Below are 18,533 nucleotides of genomic sequence, written 5' to 3'. Positions count from 1 at the left end.
CAACCCAAAATGATTTAGAAACCTGTGAAGAGAATTGCTGGCTTTTGTCATTGAAAGCTGCAGCAGTAGGGCTGGCTTCAGGTGCAGCTTGATCAAGTTGTTCAATTGATGCCATCAGAATCTGGCATCTCTATGTCTTAGCTCAGACAGACTTTCCTTTTGTGGCTATAGTATTTTTCATCTCTTCTTGGATTCAAGGCTTCTGGAAAAGAGTGATTATTTTTGTACTAGAATTCATTTATTGATTCATTCATTCAACAAATATCTAGGGAGTGTTACTTTGTTCCAGAATTTTTCTAGGTGCTAGGTATACAGGAGGTAAAACAACTGAAAATCCCTGCCCTCCTGGAACTTTTGGTCCAGTTGGGGGAAGTAACAATAAATGAATTGACAAATAAATATATCAAAGATGTTGCATTTGGTTGGTGAAAAGTAATTGCTGTTTTTGCCATTGCTTTTAATGGCAAAAACCACAATTACTTTTATACCAACCTAATATTTGTCCGTTTTCACACTGCTATAAAGAACTGCCCGAGGCTGGGTAATTTATAAAGAAAAGAGGTTTAATTGGCTCACAGTTCAGCCTGGCTGAAGAAGCCTTGGGAAACTCACAATCATGGCAGAAGGGGAAGCAGGCACCTTCTTCACAAGGCGGCAGTGTGAGCGTGAGGAGTGAAGGGGGACGTGCCCCTTATGAAACCATCAGGCTCCTGGGAACTTACTATCACAAGAATAGCATGAAGGAAACCGCCCCCGTGATCCAATCGCCTCTGGCCAGATTCTTTCCACGACACGTGGGGATTATGGGGATTACAATTCGAAATGAGATTTCAGTGGTGACACAGAGCCAAACCATATCATATGTGAAGTGTAGCAAAGAAAATTAATGCAAGGCAAAGAAAAGAAGGCGGGGTGGCTATTTTAGAGTGATCTGGAAAGGCCCCTTGACGAGGTTAATTTTCAGAAGAGACCTACCTGAGATGAGCCCTGTGGATGCTGACAAAAAGAACATTTCAGGCAGGGGGCCAGCATCTGCGAAGGCACAGAGGAGAGACCATGCTTGGCTCATAAGCCTGGAGGTGGGTGTGGCTGGGGTAGGAGGCCAAAGGGGAGGGTGCCAGGGGGGTGGAGAGTTGGGCAGGAGGTCGATCTACATGGCAGACTCTGAAGGAGTCTGGTGTTTATTTTAGGTGTTGAGTGAGTAACCAATGGAGGAGAAGAGCAAGTGAGAAAGTCTCCTGTACACCTAAAGGACCCTGACTCTTACCAGCTACATGGTCATTTCTGGCTCCACTCAGGACGTGAGCCCTGGTGGGTCTGAGCTGAATAGTGGGCAGAAGGGATTCTCAAGAGAAACATCCGTTACTGCCAGCAAATCGCAGGGCTCTGCTCCAGCAGCCCTGGTGCCCACTCTGGGGTCTCACCTCCATGGCCCTTCATGAGACTCCCCTCTTCCTTCATGTGGACCCGGCAGGCTCATACAGATGGGGCCACCACAGGCAACATAAGGCAGCCATGGCCTCTGTTCAAACAGCCGTGTCTTCTTGTCATCTCTGCTAGATCAGGAATTGGCCAACCATCTCCTCAGGCTAAATCCAGCCCACTCAGCCCATTTTTGTCCTGCCCCTGAACTAACAATGGTTTTCACAACACACACAAACACACACACACACAAGAATACATGGCAGAGACAACACGTGGCCCTCAAAACCTAAAATATTGGCCGGGTGTGGTGGCTCACGCCTGTAATCACAGCACTTTGGGAGGCCAAGGTGGGCGGATCACGAGGTCAGCAGATGGAGACCATTCTGGCTAACACGATGAAACCCCATCTCTAATAAAAATACAAAAAAAATAGGCGGGCGTGGTGGCAGGCGCCTGTAGTCCCAGCTACTCGGGAGGCTGAGGCAGGAGAATGGCATGAGCCTGGGAGGCGGAGCTTGCGGTGAATCAGGATCGCACCACTGCACTCCAGCCTGAGTGACAGAGCGAGATTCTGCCTTTAAAAAAAAAAAAAAAAAAAAAAAAAAAACTAAAATATTCACTATCTGGCCCTTTACAGAAAAAGCTTGCCAATCCCTGCCCTAGATTATAAGCTATTTGGGAAGGACCCTTTTTTCTCCCCCATCTCTGTGTCACTAACAGAATTGGTTCCAGTGGCAACATCTGATTTTATCATGATACGATCAGCCTTCCGTGATCATCAGTAATTACACAGTGTTTTAGAGAGTGCAGAAAGAATCCTGTTTTGCCGACAAGTCTTTTGTACAAAGGAGCCATAATAAATGGTTGACCTTGAGAGTTAAGTTGGACATCTGCCATTTGTCTCTGCACAACATCCCTTCTATTTCTCTGGATCACAGCACCCCCAACCCCAGCACTCATTCTACCTCTCTGGATCACAACACACCCCAACCCCGTTTCAGTTGAGCAATACCCACTTCTCTCAGCATTTGAGTTTCCTGGGGCATCAGCCGAGGTTCCAAAAGGGAGTCCTAGACCCACACTGGGCCAGTGAGCTGAAATTCTGATTTCTATTGAAACTCTTAGCCAGGAGATGTCTCTTCTAATTGACTTTGGAAGTGAAAGGAGCTCAGCCCGGGCAGCCTGGGGCTACAAGTTCCCCCTCTGGAGTAGGACCACCTGAAGGTGATCCCAAACAGGAAGGCAGAGTTGAGAGATGGAGAAGGAGGGAGACAGTCTAGTAATGTCATCGAACCTCATAAGTATGTCCTGGTCATCCAAGCTTCTCTTCCTGGCTGTATGACCCTAGTAGAATGATGATCAAATCCATTGACTAAATCAGACCTCTTTTGAGAATAAATGGGGGTGTTCTTTATCATTACTTTGGACAGCATTATGTTGGGATTGTCCCAGGGAAGCCAGGAGGGATGGTCAGCCTAGACCTGGGCAGGTTACTTTAGGTCCCTTTATCACATATTCTTCATCCAAAGAAGACCGATCTCCAAAGGGATGTGGTGAGGATTAAATTAATGGACACAAGATCTTAGAAGACTGCCAGGCATTTAATAAATGATTGAAGTGTGTTCGCCATTGTTGTTAATATTGTCTTTATTATTGTTTGCCCCCACTTAACTCTCCTCTCATGTTTACAGAATTTTCCATCTTATAATTTCATGTCTTTCTAAATGAAAAATTAGCGTCCAATAAGGTATTTTGTACTTAATGAGCTAGATTGAGTTCTCCTGCTTGTAACTAAGACTCATAATGGATAAAACCCCCTAGATGCAAACATGCCTGCAATTGTCTTCTGGACTTTTTATTTGAATAAACCAATCATCCACTTCCATCTTCTCTTATCTTCTAATGCAGTTTGATTTAGATTCCTGCTACTTACAGCCGAAGCTTACTAATGAATACACATACATGCTCTCAAAATTGGGCAGGCAGGAAAGGTGCTTGGAATAGAAAAAGAAAAACATCATTCTTGTGGCCAGGCATGGTGGCTCGAGCCTGTAATCCCAGCACTTTGGGAAGCCGAGGCAGGCAGATGACTTGAGGTCAGGAGTTCGAGACCAGTCTGGCTAACATGGTGAAACCCTGTCTCTACTAAAAATACAAAAATTAGCTGCTTGTAGTGGTGTGCACCTGTAGTCCCAGCTACTTGGGAGGCTGAGGCAGGAGAATCGCTTGAACCCAGGAAGTGAAGGTTGCAGTGAGCTGAGATCGTACCACTACACTCCAGCCTGGGCAATAGAGCCAGACTCCATCTCAAAATAAAACAACATGGCATTATTCTTGCATAAAACTTTAAACTGCAGTTCCTTAAACACCCCTCTCTCCATTATTTAATATTTCCACCCTCACTCACCAGCCATTCAAACAGAGTCCCTAGCTACCTAAAAACAAAGCTAAACATAGGCAACGGGTATTTCGTATCTTACTACCTATATTTCTTTCCTGATTGCTGGTTGAGAAAATGTGAATAAAGACTCTGGTCTGTTGCTGTTTCCTTTGGGAGGACTCTATGAATACACTGAATCTTTGTGTATGCTTTGAACAGTGATTGTCTTCTCAAGAGCCTATCTTCCTTCTCACCTTGGACTTGCAGTTGCCCGATATCCAGAGTGCTTTGTGAATACATAAAGGGAAAAGAAAATACAGCAAATTCAAAATATCATGTAACCCACTGGCACCTCCCACTCTCTAGAAAATGCACAGCCCCAAGAAAAAGAGGTTCTCTGAATTCAGACCTTTGTGAAAACCCCTAAGACGTATCCTCTTATCAACATCCCCAAATAATTTATTTGGATATGATTGAGGGTTTCAACCCAAGAGAAAAAATGTATAAACATCTCTGGAAATAGAATTCTCATTCATGCTCAAAGTTGACATTCTAACATTATTTCCATATGCCCGGTCAGAACTAGGAGGAGAAAGAGGAAGAAAAACGAGGCTTTAAAACCAGGACTTTGCTTGTACTGTACTTTTATAGGCAGGAACAGTGTTCAATACCGCCTTTGAAGTGAGGGCTGCTGGCCTATCCTTCTGCAGAAATCCAGGCCATGCCTGGGTGAGACTGGGGCCAGTGGGGCTGTCCTTGAAAAAAATAAATAAATAAAGGGAAACCCAACTAACGCTTTCAGAGACATCAGTTTTGTGTGTGTGTGACCTTAAATGCTATTTAAAAAATTATTATACAATAAAACTGACCTTTGTGTGGTGTGCAGTTCTATGAATTTTAATGTGCGTATAGGTTTGTGTAACCACCACCATGATTAGGATACAGAACAGCTCTATCCTCCCCCCAACCAAAAAAAAAAAAAAAACACGGCTAGCTTCTCAAAGTCACCCCATCCTCTTTCCCATATAATCTCACACCCTTCTTGTATTGTATGGTTTCTTTCTCCTTGAGAAAGTCCTATAAATGGAAATGCACAGTAAGTAATCTTGAGACTGTTTTCTTTCATTCAACATAATGCCTTTGAGAATCAAAGAAGTTGCTGTGTGTATCAATAGTTCATTGCTTTGTATTGCTGAGTGCCATGACCCCAAAAGTATCTGAAACAGATCTCAATCAATTTAGAAAGTTTATTTTGTCAAGGTTAAGGACGTGCCCGTGACACAGCCTCGGGAGGTCCTGATGACACATGCCCAGTGTCATCAGGGCATAGCTTGGTTTTATACATTTTAGGGAGACATGAGACATCAATTAATATGTATAAGATATACATTGGTTCTGTCCGGAAAGGCGGGACAACTCGAAGCGGGGAGGGCTTCCAGATCATAGGTGGATAAGAGACAATCGGTTGCATTCTCTTGAGTCTCTGATTAACCTTTTACTGAAAGCGCAATTCACGTGTGAGAGGAGGGTAGAGGAATAGTCACTTATGCCTTAGTCTGGCTTAGTGAAGTCATAGGGCAGAGGAAGCCATCAGATATGTGTTTATATCAGTGAGCAGAGGGATGACTGAGTTCTGTCTGATCTTTGTCCACAAGGAATTTCCTTGTAGGCAAATTGTGAGGAAGGTGGGCAGGCTTTCTTTTTTTTTTTTAATCTTTGTAGCGATCGTATTTAGGAACAAAATGGGAGGCAAGTTTGCCTGATGCAGGTCCCCCAGCTTGACTTTTCACTTTGGCTTAGTGATTTCAGGATCCCCAGATTGATTTTTCCTTTCACAGTGCTCTCACACCTGCTGTTTTTACCCTAGCACCTGATAAAGGCCATTTGGGTTCCTTCCATGTTTGAGCAATTACGCAGAGAGTTGCTATAAACATATGTGCACAAGTTTTCATGTGGATATAAGTTTTCTTTTCTCCGGGGTAAATAGCCAGGAGTGGGGTTACTGGATCAACTGGTAAATGTATGCTTAACTTCATAAGGAGACGCAAAGCTGATTTTTCACAGTGACTGTACCATTTTGCATTTTCCAAAGCAACGCATGAGTTCCAGTCGCTCCGTAACCTCTCTAACACCTGGTGGTATCAGGATTTTTATTGCACCCATTCTAATTCTAATAGGTACGGAGTGGTATCTAATTTTGGCTCTGATTTGCATTTCCCTAGTGATTAATGAGACAGAACATTTTATCATGTGTGTGTCTGCCATCCATATATTCTCTTTGATGAAGAGTCTATTCACATCTTTGCCTCTTCTTTAATTGGGCTGTTTGTTTTCTTATTGCTGAATTTTGGGAATTCTTTACACATTCTGCATTCAATTCTTTGTCAGATACATGATTTGCGAAGATTTTCTCCCAGTTACAAACTTGACCTTTTATTCTATTAACAGAGTCTTGCATAGAACAAAAGTTCTTAATTTTTATGACAAATAAATATTAATTCTATCAATTTTTTAATGGATTGTGCTTTTGGTATCATGTCTAAAAGTCATTTTCCTAACAGCAGATCCCAAAGATTCTACCTGTTTGCTTAGAATCTATGTTTCCATTTGTTCCATGAGTGTTCATAATTGCTTACTGGAGGATTTTTTGTTTGTTTGTTTGTTTGTTTTTGAGACGGAGTCTCGCTCTGCCGCCCAGGATGGAGTGCAGTGGAGCGATGTCGGCTCACTGCAAGCTCCGCCTCCCGGGTTCACGCCATTCTCCTGCCTCAGCCTCCCCAGCAGCTGGGACTAGAGGGGCCCGCCACTACACCCGGCTCATTTTTTTGTATTTTTAGTAGAGACGGGGTTTCACTGTGTTAGCCAGGATGGTCTCCATCTCCTGACCTCGTGATCCGCCCGCCTTGGCCTCCCAAAGTGAGGATTTTTATAATAGCTGCTTTAAAGTCCTTGTCAGAAAATCTCCATGTTTGTGTTATTTCATTATTGGAGCCTATTAGTGACCTTTTCCCATGAATACTGAGATTTTCCTGGTTCTTAATAAGCAAGGAATTTTGGATTTTATCCTGGACATTTTATATATTATGTTATGAAACTCTGAGTCTTGTTCAAATATTGCCCATCAATATCATAAGGTTGCTTAAGAGCTTGTGTGTTCAGAGTTGGTTCCTTCCGATGGCTTCGTGATCTCACTGATTCAAGAATGAAGCCAGGGACCTTCGCAGTGAGTGTTACAGCTCTTAAAGGTGGCCCAGACCCCAAGAGTGAGCAGCAGCAAAATTTATTGTGAAGAGCAAAACAACAAAGCTTCCACAGCATGGAAGGGGAACCCACCACATTGCCCACGCTGGCTGGGGTGGCCAGCTTTTATTCCCTTATTTGTCACTGCCCATGTCCTGCTGATTGGTCCATTTTACAGAGTGCTGATTGGTGCATTTACAATCCTCTAGCTAGACACAGAGCAGTGATTGGTGCATTTACAATCCTGTAGCTAGACAGAAAAGTTCTCCAAGTCCCCCCTCCATGGAGGAAGTCCAACTGGCTTCACCTCTCACTTGGGCATGAGGGAATGGAGAAAAGAAAAAAACAACGGAGATGTCCATGCACTGAGTGTTAAAAGTTCCCTGAACCAGAACTAGAGGACATCTCCAAAGTGCCCCTGGAGCTCTGTCTTTGCCCCAGTGCTCACTTCTGAGTTTCAGGATCAGGTCCAGTGACACCAAAGAGCAAAACACGGCAAATTCACCACCAGTGCATATGGTTTGGTTCTGTGTCCCCACCTTCTCATGTTGAATTGTAATCCCCAGTGTTGGAGGTGGGGGCCCGATGGGAGGTGATTGGATCATGCCGGTGGTCCTTCATGAATGGTGTAGCACCATCATCTCGATGCTGTTCTCGTGATAATAAGTTCGTGGGTTCTCATGAGGTCTGGTTGTTTAAAAGTGTGTAGCACCTTCCCCCTCTCTCTCTTCCTCCTGCTCCTGCCATGTAAGACGCGCCCGCTTCCCCCTCACCTTCCACCATGAGCAAAAGCTCCCTGAGGCCTCCCCAGAAGCAGATGCTACCATGCTTCCTATACAGCCTGCAGAACCATGAGCCAATTCTTTTCTTGATAAATTACTCAGTCTCAGGTATTTCTTTATAGCAGTGTGACAATGGACCAATACAATCAGTTTAGTGACACTTCACATTCTGATCTTATTCCGTGATTCACCTGCAACTATTTACTTTTCAGAGCACTCGAATTACTTCTCTGTGCTGTCTTTCCAGGTTCTATATCTTCATTTGGTGGGAGAAACATGGTAGAGTGTATATGTAACATCTTACCTCAACCAGAATCTGTAAATATCAGTTTTTGATATAGAACTTTTTTTTTGAGTTGGGGTCTCATCTGTTGCACAGGCTGGAATGCAGTGGCACAATCATGGCTCGCTGCAGTCTCAAACTTCTGGGCTCATGCAATCCTCTTGCCTCAACCTCCCAAGTAGCTGTGACTACCGGCGTGCACCACAAGGCTCAGGTAAGTTTTTCTATTTTTTGTAGAGACAGAATCTCACTATATTGGCCAGGCTAGTCTCAAACTCCTGGCCTCAAGTGATCTTCCCACCTTGGCCTTCCAAAGTGCTGAAATTACAAGCATGAGCCAATGTACCCAGTCAGTTTTATAGAATAATGATTCATTCATTTATTTAATATGTTTATTACAATTATCCTTGCGTCACAACCCCATGTATGTGTGCCACCTCTACCTCTGGGATGTGAGCTTCTCCAGTTCACCTCCCTGGTTTCATTCCTTCCAAGTCTATCCCAGGACTAGGCTTAGGATGAGACTTAGAATAAACCCTTATAATAGTACTTAACATTAGTATGTAGCAAAAGTCAGAAAATCTAACTCAAACTTGTTTAAACATTTTTTTCTTTGCACTCATAACAGAGAAGTCCAGAGGTAGCAGGCTTCATGACACGTCGAATCCAGCATTGTACATGTTTTAATTTCTCTCCTTCATCTGTTTTCGGCAACATTGGCTTCATCTGTGGACTTTAACTTCGCACAATTCTGAGTTGTCATCTGTGGCAATAAAATGGCTCCTGGATGTCTAGAATGCAGATCTTCACACCACAAAAACTAGGGGAAGGAGAAGGGTCTCTTATTGTATCTACTGCATAAGTCTTGAAATTTTTACCATTTCGATAGCCTTAATTGAGTTTTGTGTTTATCCCTAAACCAATTATCAAAGCCAAAATAATAGAATATGCTGAGTGGTTTAAGCTAAACTGTCATATAGAGCTTAGTGTGGTAGAAGGCCCACTCAAAAAATGTGCCTAAGAATATAGGAAGTTTACATTTCCCAAAAGAAAATTAGACAATAAGCAATGGCAGAAAGAATAGATGGATGCTATGGAGTAAATCATGTAGATTAATTTTGAATGTCAACATCAAAAATATTAACTCGTCCTGGCTTAATTATTTTAAGTAATCTATTGGTTCAGGTAAACAATAAGTCCAGAAATTTGGACATCAGGAGCAGCTTGATCAAGTTCCCTCTCCAATTTATCTTTTATCCTCTGTATTGGGCCCTTCTCCTCATCCTCAACCTGGCTTTCCAAAATGACCCAGCGATTCTGGGATCCAGATAACTGTGTCTTTCACATTCAGAAGGAGATTTCCAAAGAAAATATGAGTTTTTCACTGATTGGGCCACCCTGTGGGAGAGTATTACATGTTGATTGGATAAAACCTGGTTTCACTGAATGAATCATTGGTTCATTAAAGTAGGATTACTCTAGTTATCTTAGACCAATCAGGGTATACTGCTGTAGTTGGGGGTGGGGTCAGTTCCCCTCTGAGACATGGGCTACCTGGAAGACAGGTGAATATCCACAGAGAGTATTACAAGGAAGGGGCATGGGTGATTAGATACAGGGTAGGCACATAACACACATAGAAAAACTGTGAAAACTACCAAATGTAGCTACCACATCTTTCCAAAGCAGATAATAAATCTTGTTCATTTTGAAATTCCAGAATGTTCTGTGTATGGCACTTAGTAGGCACTCCATTAATTTTTGATGACTGAATTAATCACTTAAAACAACCAGGCTCTAAGGAATAAAATTCTAATCACAGTTAAAAATAGGATTCACAGTTCTAGGACTAATTCCAATTATAGGCACTATCACTGAGAGACATACTTTGCTATAGCTGTGTCTATGAAGAACTGTCAAAATATTTTGAAATTAGGTAATAATTTGATATCTATTAAGATTCTATCTTCAAAAGTCTTTTTTTAGTGAATACAGAGTATTGAGGACAAAGCAAACCAATGTAAAAACATTTATTTTATGTCATCTTATCTTGGCTTCCAGGCTAGGGGCTATCATAAATTGACACTTGTCACAAAACTCAAAACATGGACAGTTCTTAGGAAGGAAGATGATGGTCATTTATAACACTGTGCCCAATAATGGATTCTGATATCAAAGGCCATAGAATTCCAAAGAGGGTAAAAACTCTTCAGAATTCTTGGTCAAGGTAAGATTTGAACAGAGTACTGAGGATCAGTAAGATCATCCTTAAAGTCAGGGCTGGTGTCAGGTGTTAGATGAGATGAGGTGTTGGTCCAAAGCAAAGGCTTAGAATCCAGAAAAGGCAAGGCATGTGGTACCCAAGACCACTCACAGGACTGATGACTGACTGAGGATTCACAACCCTCAGCGTGCTATCATCCTCTTGACTATGATGTATTGCAGAAAAAAGCAAAATCAGCAAAGAAAAATGGTGCATGGGTGAAGTCTGGGAGAAGTCAGGCCCAAGCTTCCAAGGGTCTCTCCCACTGAAATCACACAAGATGTGCTAAATTCCCCCAGCAATGAGGTGTGGCAACGCCTGGAAAGTGTTGTCCACCAGGGAAGATGATTAGAGACTTGGTGCCTGGGATTTTTACTGGGGGCTGGTTATGGGGCAGCCTCAGCCAGGGATGTACCAAAATTCCAGACTCCCAGAAGAAAAATGTGTTCACCAGGAACCATGCTGTTTTGTGTAAACAGTTTAGGCACAGTGAGATGTTTCAAATGTCACATGCTGCCTTGACATCGTTGAGCCTCACAGAAACCCAAAAGCCTGACCATGAGTTCTCCTGCCCTCACCAGATATGTCGCCCACCCAGAAGGAAAGAGTCTCTACCCGGACAGTTCCCCTACCAGCTCCACCAGCTGTACCCCATCTGGTCCTCAACCTCATGGATGCACCTCCCTGTCAATCCACAGAATTATTGAAACAAGCCGAATGCATCCTCCTGCAGGGACCACGGGCACCTCAACCTCTTATTGCTACAAAGCCTGCCACCCACAGCCCTGGCTGGTTTTATTTGCTCCCCAGCATAACGCTGTGTGGTCCTGCATGGCGTGCGATGTCCTCCTCCCCCAGGGTGTTAGTAGACATGACCGATGAGCTGCCGCCAAGGTCATCTGCCCAGTGTTGGGCACCGTGTGTTCAGTCATCTCATATGCTTTGGGATGGGACATCCCTCACTAACCAGTGGGATACATAAGAGGTAATTAAAACAAGCACTGTGGTTGCCACTTGGATGCAGGGTGTTCCTAGGAGCGCACGTCATCACATGGGGTGGGTAATAGATGGGAGGACTCATCTCTTTATTTCAGGACAAAGGCCAGGGGTTGAGGGTGGTGGTGATCAAAGTTCTTTTGTGTCCACAGCACAGAGTGGTGGGAGGAGTCAATAAAAAGTCTATTTTTTATGTTTGACTATTGGGGGGAGGCAGGCACCATGATGGGGCGACAGCCTCCCCCCCCGTCTCTTGTCCCACCCCAGGAATGTCATGTCTGTGGAGCCCCAGCAGGTGGTCCTGCCCAGCCCTGCTGGTGAATCTAGCCATGTCATTGTCAAATTGCCCTTCGCTTTGATCCGCTTTAGTTGCCTTCAGCTACAAACTCTTGGTTCTAAAGATCTACTTTGAAGACAATAGGGTGTCTCTTGTTAAATTTTTATTCAAAAGACACTGGGTTTCATGCAAGGAGTTTATTCCTGGGGCTGCAACAAGGTGCAGGATGAACACAGAGCATGTTGCTCTCCTGGGTGACTCCAGGAAGTAAACACTCTGTTCCTCATCAGGCCAGGCGTGGTCTTGCCTCGGGGTCTTTGTGCAGCTGTGCCTTTTGCCTGGAGCACCTTTCACTCTCTTATAAGCTTGGTTTGCTCCCTCCCTTCCTTCAGGTCTGTACTTGGCTGTCACATCCTCAGAGTGGCCTTCCCCAGAGGAACCCCCCAGCTACTCTACTTAGCTTTCCCCTAAAGAGCTCATGGTCACCGGATAGAGTGTGTGTCATTCCTGATCTCTGTTCTTCCACGAATCCTGAAGAACAGGAAATGCATTTCTTCACTGCTGTATTCCCGGCACTTGCCACATCACGGAAGCTCAGCAAACATAGGCTGAAGAAAGGATGAGGCCACGATGTCTGAGCCAGAGCCCCCTGTTTTCAGAGATAGGAATGGGGGCTTAAAAGCAATCCTCCAGGGAAGTGGCGCTTGGAGCAAAGAGAAGGACATGGGACTGAGATTCGAGAGATCCGAATGTGGCTCCTGCTCCTGCCTTGGGCCAAGAATTGGGTAAATTGTTGTTATCCTCTGTGATGGTTGAGTGTCAACTTGATTGGATTGAAGGATGAAAAGTATTGTTCCTGAGTGCATCCGTGAAGGTGTTGCCAAAGGAGATTAACATTTGAGTCAGTAAACTAGGAGAGGTAGACCCACCCTCAGTCTCGGTGGGCACCATCGAATCAGCTGCCAGCTCGGCTAGAATAAAACCAGGCGGAGGAATGTGGAAGGACTAGACTGGCAGAGTCTTCTGGCCCCATTTTTCTCCTGTGCTGGATGCTTCCTGCCCTCGAACATCGGACTCCAAGTTCTTCAGCTTTGGGACTCTTGGATCTTCTACTACAGACTGAAGGCTGCACTGTCGGCTTCCCTACTTCTGAGGTTTTGGGACAGGGACTGGCTTCCTTGCTCCTCAGCTTGCAGATGGCCTATTGTGGGACCTCACCTTGTGATCATGTGAGTCAATACTCCTTAATAAACTCCTCTTTATATATACATCTATCCTATTGGTTCCATTCCTCTAGAGAACCCTGACTCATACAGATTTTGGTACCAGGAGTGATTCTAGAGGAACAGAATATTAAGGATGGATTTCTTTTGTTGATTTGGGAGTTTCTGGAGTTGGCTGCTTAATATGATTAGACCCAAAAATGCTAAGGACTCTACTTCTAATAGTATGGAGAACACTGATAGTCCTTGCCAAATAAATGCATTTGATACTCCTGATTCACTGCTCATGAGAGGCAAGGAGTTTAATGACTCTATACCTAATATCTTTGACCCTCCGTGGAGAACCAAGGAATATATTGAAGTTGGTTGGTTGCTCCTAAGTTCACTGGATAAAGTGATGAAAGAAAAACAGCCTCATTTTCTTTATCTGAAAACAGAAACAAGGTCAACCAGCAAGTGGCTGAGCTGGTTATTCTACAAACAATGAACCCAGGCAAGATGTGACAGACCTGCGCCTCCGGGAGGTGATGATCATCGCCTTGTGCCTGCTTCCTCCTCAACAGCCCCTGATTTAATGCAGAGATAGAGACAGGGGAGCATCTGAGTCTGTTCAGGTAGCAGCAAGACTCCTTCCCACCCACACCAACCCCAGCTAGCCTCAGAGAAGGCTATACAGCCTTGCAGAAAAGGAGAAGGGGCTGTGAAATTGGCTGGATTTATTCCTTTCAAAGCACTTTACCAGTGTGCACACACAGTCCCTCCATTCTCTCAGGAAGATCAAAAAACAGCCCGGATGAGCTGAGAGGGATGAGTCTCGCTAGAACAGTGCACAATACCTAAGGTGATCAATACAGTGTTTGTAGAATAACCAAGTGAATTAATAAATAAATGTGTGAATGAATGAAACCATTTTTTGAAAATGACTTCCATTGAGTTCCACAGAGCAGAATTTGAAAACTCAGTGATTTGTCAGTTGTTGCCAACCCATCTCCGTCGTTCACAATAAGTACTAATTCTCACACGCACCGATTCACGGATGGCTCATGGCTCTGCGATCCAGGCAGGGCTGTGCTGGGTAGGGTGCAGGCTGTGGATTGGACTCAGATCTTCTCCACACGTGTGCGCACTGGACCCAGTATAAAGGGACAGTAGCTCTTGTTGTAAAGAGAGCACACACTCATCACAGCAGATTCCCAGGAGCAAGAGCGAGCCAAGCTGCACATTTAATCCCTTTGCTCTCATCACTTCTGCTGACTTCCAAATGGCTAAAGCAAGTCACATGGCCAAACATCAGCAGGGTGGGAAGTGTTCTCCACCTGCAGTGTGAAGGGGAGGGAGTGAATATTTGCTTAATGATAATCTAAACTGTCACACAAACCCTGGCCCTAGAGAGTGGCTCGACCAGCTTTAATGTTGTGATAGGTCATGATCTAAGAGGCTCTGAGATTGCTATAGCTTTAAAATTAATTAATAAATGAAAATAAATGCCAGAATCCGACATACCCTGAGGGATGAGTCACAGTGACAGCTAGTGCAGGCACACCCCACAGCCATCTGCCAGGAACTTCAAGTCTCAGAGGCACCAAGCATGTTGGGCAATTGACCTTGGGGGTTCTGGCCAACTCAGGGATGGGAGATTTGAGATCGTCACTTACCTTCTGCAGGTGGATCCAGCACATGCTTTAGTAATTCCAAATTCAACTTTAAACTGCAGCTGCTGACATCACCTGGGGACCCTTATCTTTTTACATGTTATTGTAGATCAGTTGCCCGCTGCTGCAACAAAGAATTCCCAACGGGTTGCCTGGAATTTCTAACTCAGTGCTCAAAACAACCTGGTGGGTAAATCAGATGGGCTTTTGTTCAAGGGTGGTTGGTGCTAGATCAAGCAGACAATCACGGGGTCTTGGCTTCCTGGAGGCAGCCCCCACGGCACCCATGAGCTCAAGGGAGCACATTTGCCTCCCCTGCAAATGGGGGCAGTGTTGGTGTGACCGGGCAGTAGTAGGGATGGAAGGTGCTGGACAAACACCATGCTGTATCGTGTTCACCTGTATCATCTGGCATTTGTGAAAAGGCATTTGCCAGCTTTCTTTCATGCTTGTTTTGTTCCCAACCATGTCCTTACCACTGTACAGTGAAGGGAACAGGGTGGTTGGTCAGGCATTAGATCAGCCATCATCTCATAATCAAAAAATCAAAAAATAATAGATGGCATGGATGTGGTGAAAAGGGAGCAATTCTACACTGCTAGTGGAATGTAAACTAGTGCAACCACTATGGAAAACTGCGGGGGAGATTCCCTAAAGAATTAAAAGTAGAACTACCATTTGATCCAGCAATCCCACTACCCGGTATCTATCCAAAGGGAAAGATGTCATTATACAAAAAAGATACTTACTCACACATGTTTACAGCAGCACAGTTCACAACTGCAAAACTGTGGAACCAACCCAAATGCCTGTCAATCAATAAGTGGATAAAGAAACTGTGATATACTGTGAGATATATATATATATAGTGTGTGTATACATATATTTATGTGTATATATGTATATATACCACTCAGCCATATAAAGGAATGAATTAATGGCATTTACAGCAACCTGGATGGGACTGCAGACTATTGTCCTAAGTGAAGTAACTCAGGAATGGAAAACCATACATTGTATGTTCTCACTCATAAGTGGAAGCCAAGCTACAAGAATGCAAAGGCATAAGAATGTCACAATGGACTTTGGGGACTCAGGGAAAAGGAGTGGGAAGGGAGTGAGGGATCAAAGACTATATATTGGGTTCAGTGTATACTGCCAGGGAGACGAGTGCACCAACATCTCACAAATCACCACCAAAGAACTTACTCATAGATCAGCCATCATCACATTGGAGTACTCACACCTGGCCATCATCACATTGGAGTACTCACACCTCGCCATCATCACATTGGAGTACTCACACCTCTGGCCATACATGACAATTTTTTTTTTTTTGAGATGGAGTCTTGCTCTATTGCCCAGGCTGGAGTGCAGTGGCGCAATCTCAGCTCACGGCAAGCTCTGCCCCCTGGGTTCATGCCATTCTCCTTCCTCAGTCTCCTGAGTAGCTGGGACTACAGGCGCCCACCACCATGCCTGGCTAATTTTTTGTGTTTTTAGTAAAGATGGAGTTTCACCATGTTAACCAGGATGGTCTCGATCTCCTGACCTCGTGATCCACCTGCCTCAGCCTCCCAAAGTGCTGGGATTACAGGCGTGAGCCACCGTGCCCAGCCTACATGACAAATTTTTAAGGATTCACAGGCATAGACAGTTTTAAGATCATCAATTTCCAGACCCTCTACCCACATGTATCCTATTTTTCACTTCCTCCTTCACAAATACCCTCTTTCATTATATTAAAAGTGGGAGTTGAACAATGAGAACACATGGATACAGAGGGGAACATCACACATGGAGCCTGTCGGGGGGTTGAGGGTAGGGGAGGGATAGCATTAGGAGAAATACCACATGTAGATGATGGGTTGATGGGTGCAGCAAACAACCATGGCACGTGTATACCTATGTAACAAACCTGCACGTTCTGCACATGTACCCCAGAACTTAAAGTATAATTTTAAAAAAATGGATTTATCAGTCAGGATACTAACACAAAACAGAAAGCACACTTGAATTGGGTAATTTGAGGAAAGTTTAATACAGGAAATGTTTATAAAGATGTGGGTGAAGTACAGAAAGCCACAGAGGATAGTGCAGCTCTCTGGGGATAGTGGGGCCCTGTGCAGAGTTAGAGAAGAAAGAGGTTTCTAGAATCTGGAGACAGGAGAGGCTATGTAGAAAGTGAAGGAGCTGTGACCTTCCTGAGAGAGATGCAGCCACCCTGGGTCACCCCACAATTGGAGCCCAACTTTATTCTTCCCTGCCCTGACCTCCAGCCACTGTCAGGGACCATAACCTGGAGGCAGCAGGGAAGGGAGCCCATGGCTGTGGTCCATGCAGCCAGCCTCCCAGGAGAGAAGGAGGATGGGGAAGGGTGGATGGTGGAAGACGTCCTCAAACAGAAGCCATCACCCAGCCTGCATCTTACAAAGGCGCCTTCCCCGGCTGGGAAAAGTCCTTCAGGGCACCAGGCAAAGACACATTTTGAAATATTAGCAGGCCAGGCGCGGTGGCTCAAGCCTGTAATCCCAGCACTTTGGGAAGCCGAGACGGGCGGATCACAAAGTCAGGAGATCGAGACCATCCTGGCTAACACGGTGAAACCCCGTCTCTACTAAAAAATACAAAAAAACGCTAGCAGGGCAAGGTGGCGGGCGCCTGTAGTCCCAGCTACTCGGGAGGCTGAGGCATGAGAATGGCGTAAACCCAGGAGGCGGAGCTTGCAGTGAGCTGAGATCCGGCCACTGCACTCCAGCCTGGGAGACAGAGGGAGACTCTGTCTCAAAAAAAAAAAGAAAAAAGAAAAAAAAAAGACACATTAGCCTGGGCATTGAGAACACAAACCCCTCTGACAACTGGGTATCCCATCTGGGTATATAACTGGAACCACATCCCTTTACAGTCAGATTGTTTTCAACTCTTCACTTTCACTGAAACTGAAGAGGAACCTAATAGGGATGTCAGCTCATAGATTATCGAAAATATTGTTATGATAAATCATTGTGTGATTTTTGGCACATAACCTGGAAGGAGTCCAAACAAGTGCATGGCTTCCAACCGAAGGCCCCCCTTTCCCATCTGCCTGTTTATGTGAACAAATGCTCAGTGCTTACGCCAATAAAACCAAAATGGTGTGAATAAAATTGATGATGAAACTGCCTCCTTAAAATAACAAGTAATATTCATGAATATACATTAATGGCAAAAAAATCCCACCTCTCATACTAAGAGAAGAATAGCCAAAGAATTTTACTTTTTTCAGATTAATAATTCTTTATCCAGTGCTCTGCCATACTTATGCTGCTTTGATCAACTGTGCTATCTGAACAACTGGAATGATCATCCATAATGATAAGTTTTTTTAAAAAAAACTTATTTTAAAATGTAAAGACTTATAGTCAGAGACATTTTTTAAATTTAAATTTAAATGTATGAGCATATTTTTGTTGCAGTCAGTGGTATGTGATAGAGTAATCAATAAAAAAAAATTCCAAGAATAAAACTATGATACATTATGATCAAATTCTTCTAGGGCAGTACAAGTTCAAGGGGAAAAAAGAACAATGCAAAGTTCCTAACCATGTGAAGCTCCTGTGTGCACTTTTTAAAAAATCATTTATGATAGGTATCAAATCACATCGGTATTGAGCCTCAGTTGGACATACTTTAAGTTATATTACAGTTTTCTCTTAAAATATCCAGTTTTTACAACATGCTGGAAATTTCACCCATTTATTTATTTATTTTACATAAGTAAATATCTTAAAATATATAATACATATGTAATTTATAAATATATAATTATATCCAAATATAAATTTAAACTTATAAAAAATTTAGTTGCTAATGGCCGGGTGCGGTGGCTCACACCTGTAATCCCAGCACTTTAGGAGGCCGAGGCAGGCAGATCACAAGGTCAGGACATCGAGACCACCCTGGCTAACACGGCAAAATCCCGTCTCTACTAAAAATACAAAAAAATTAGCTGGGCGAGGTGGTGGGCACCTGT

The 18,533-nt window shown here is 44.0% G+C and overlaps 1 long non-coding RNA gene across 1 annotated transcript; it reads left to right on the top strand.

Moving 5' to 3' along the window:
- Positions 1 to 12,818: 12,818 nt before the first annotated feature.
- On the top strand, positions 12,819 to 13,768 carry LOC117068295. Its single transcript, XR_004431057.1, has 2 exons — positions 12,819 to 12,875; positions 13,307 to 13,768. It is a non-coding gene; the product is annotated as an uncharacterized LOC117068295 (long non-coding RNA).
- The last annotated feature ends 4,765 nt before the right edge of the window (positions 13,769 to 18,533 follow it).

Source organism: Trachypithecus francoisi, unplaced genomic scaffold (assembly GCF_009764315.1).
Source record: "Trachypithecus francoisi isolate TF-2019V2 unplaced genomic scaffold, Tfra_2.0 Lachesis_group21, whole genome shotgun sequence".
NCBI classification, from domain to species: Eukaryota; Metazoa; Chordata; class Mammalia; order Primates; family Cercopithecidae; genus Trachypithecus; species Trachypithecus francoisi.
This window is presented reverse-complemented; position numbering and strand designations above follow the sequence as displayed.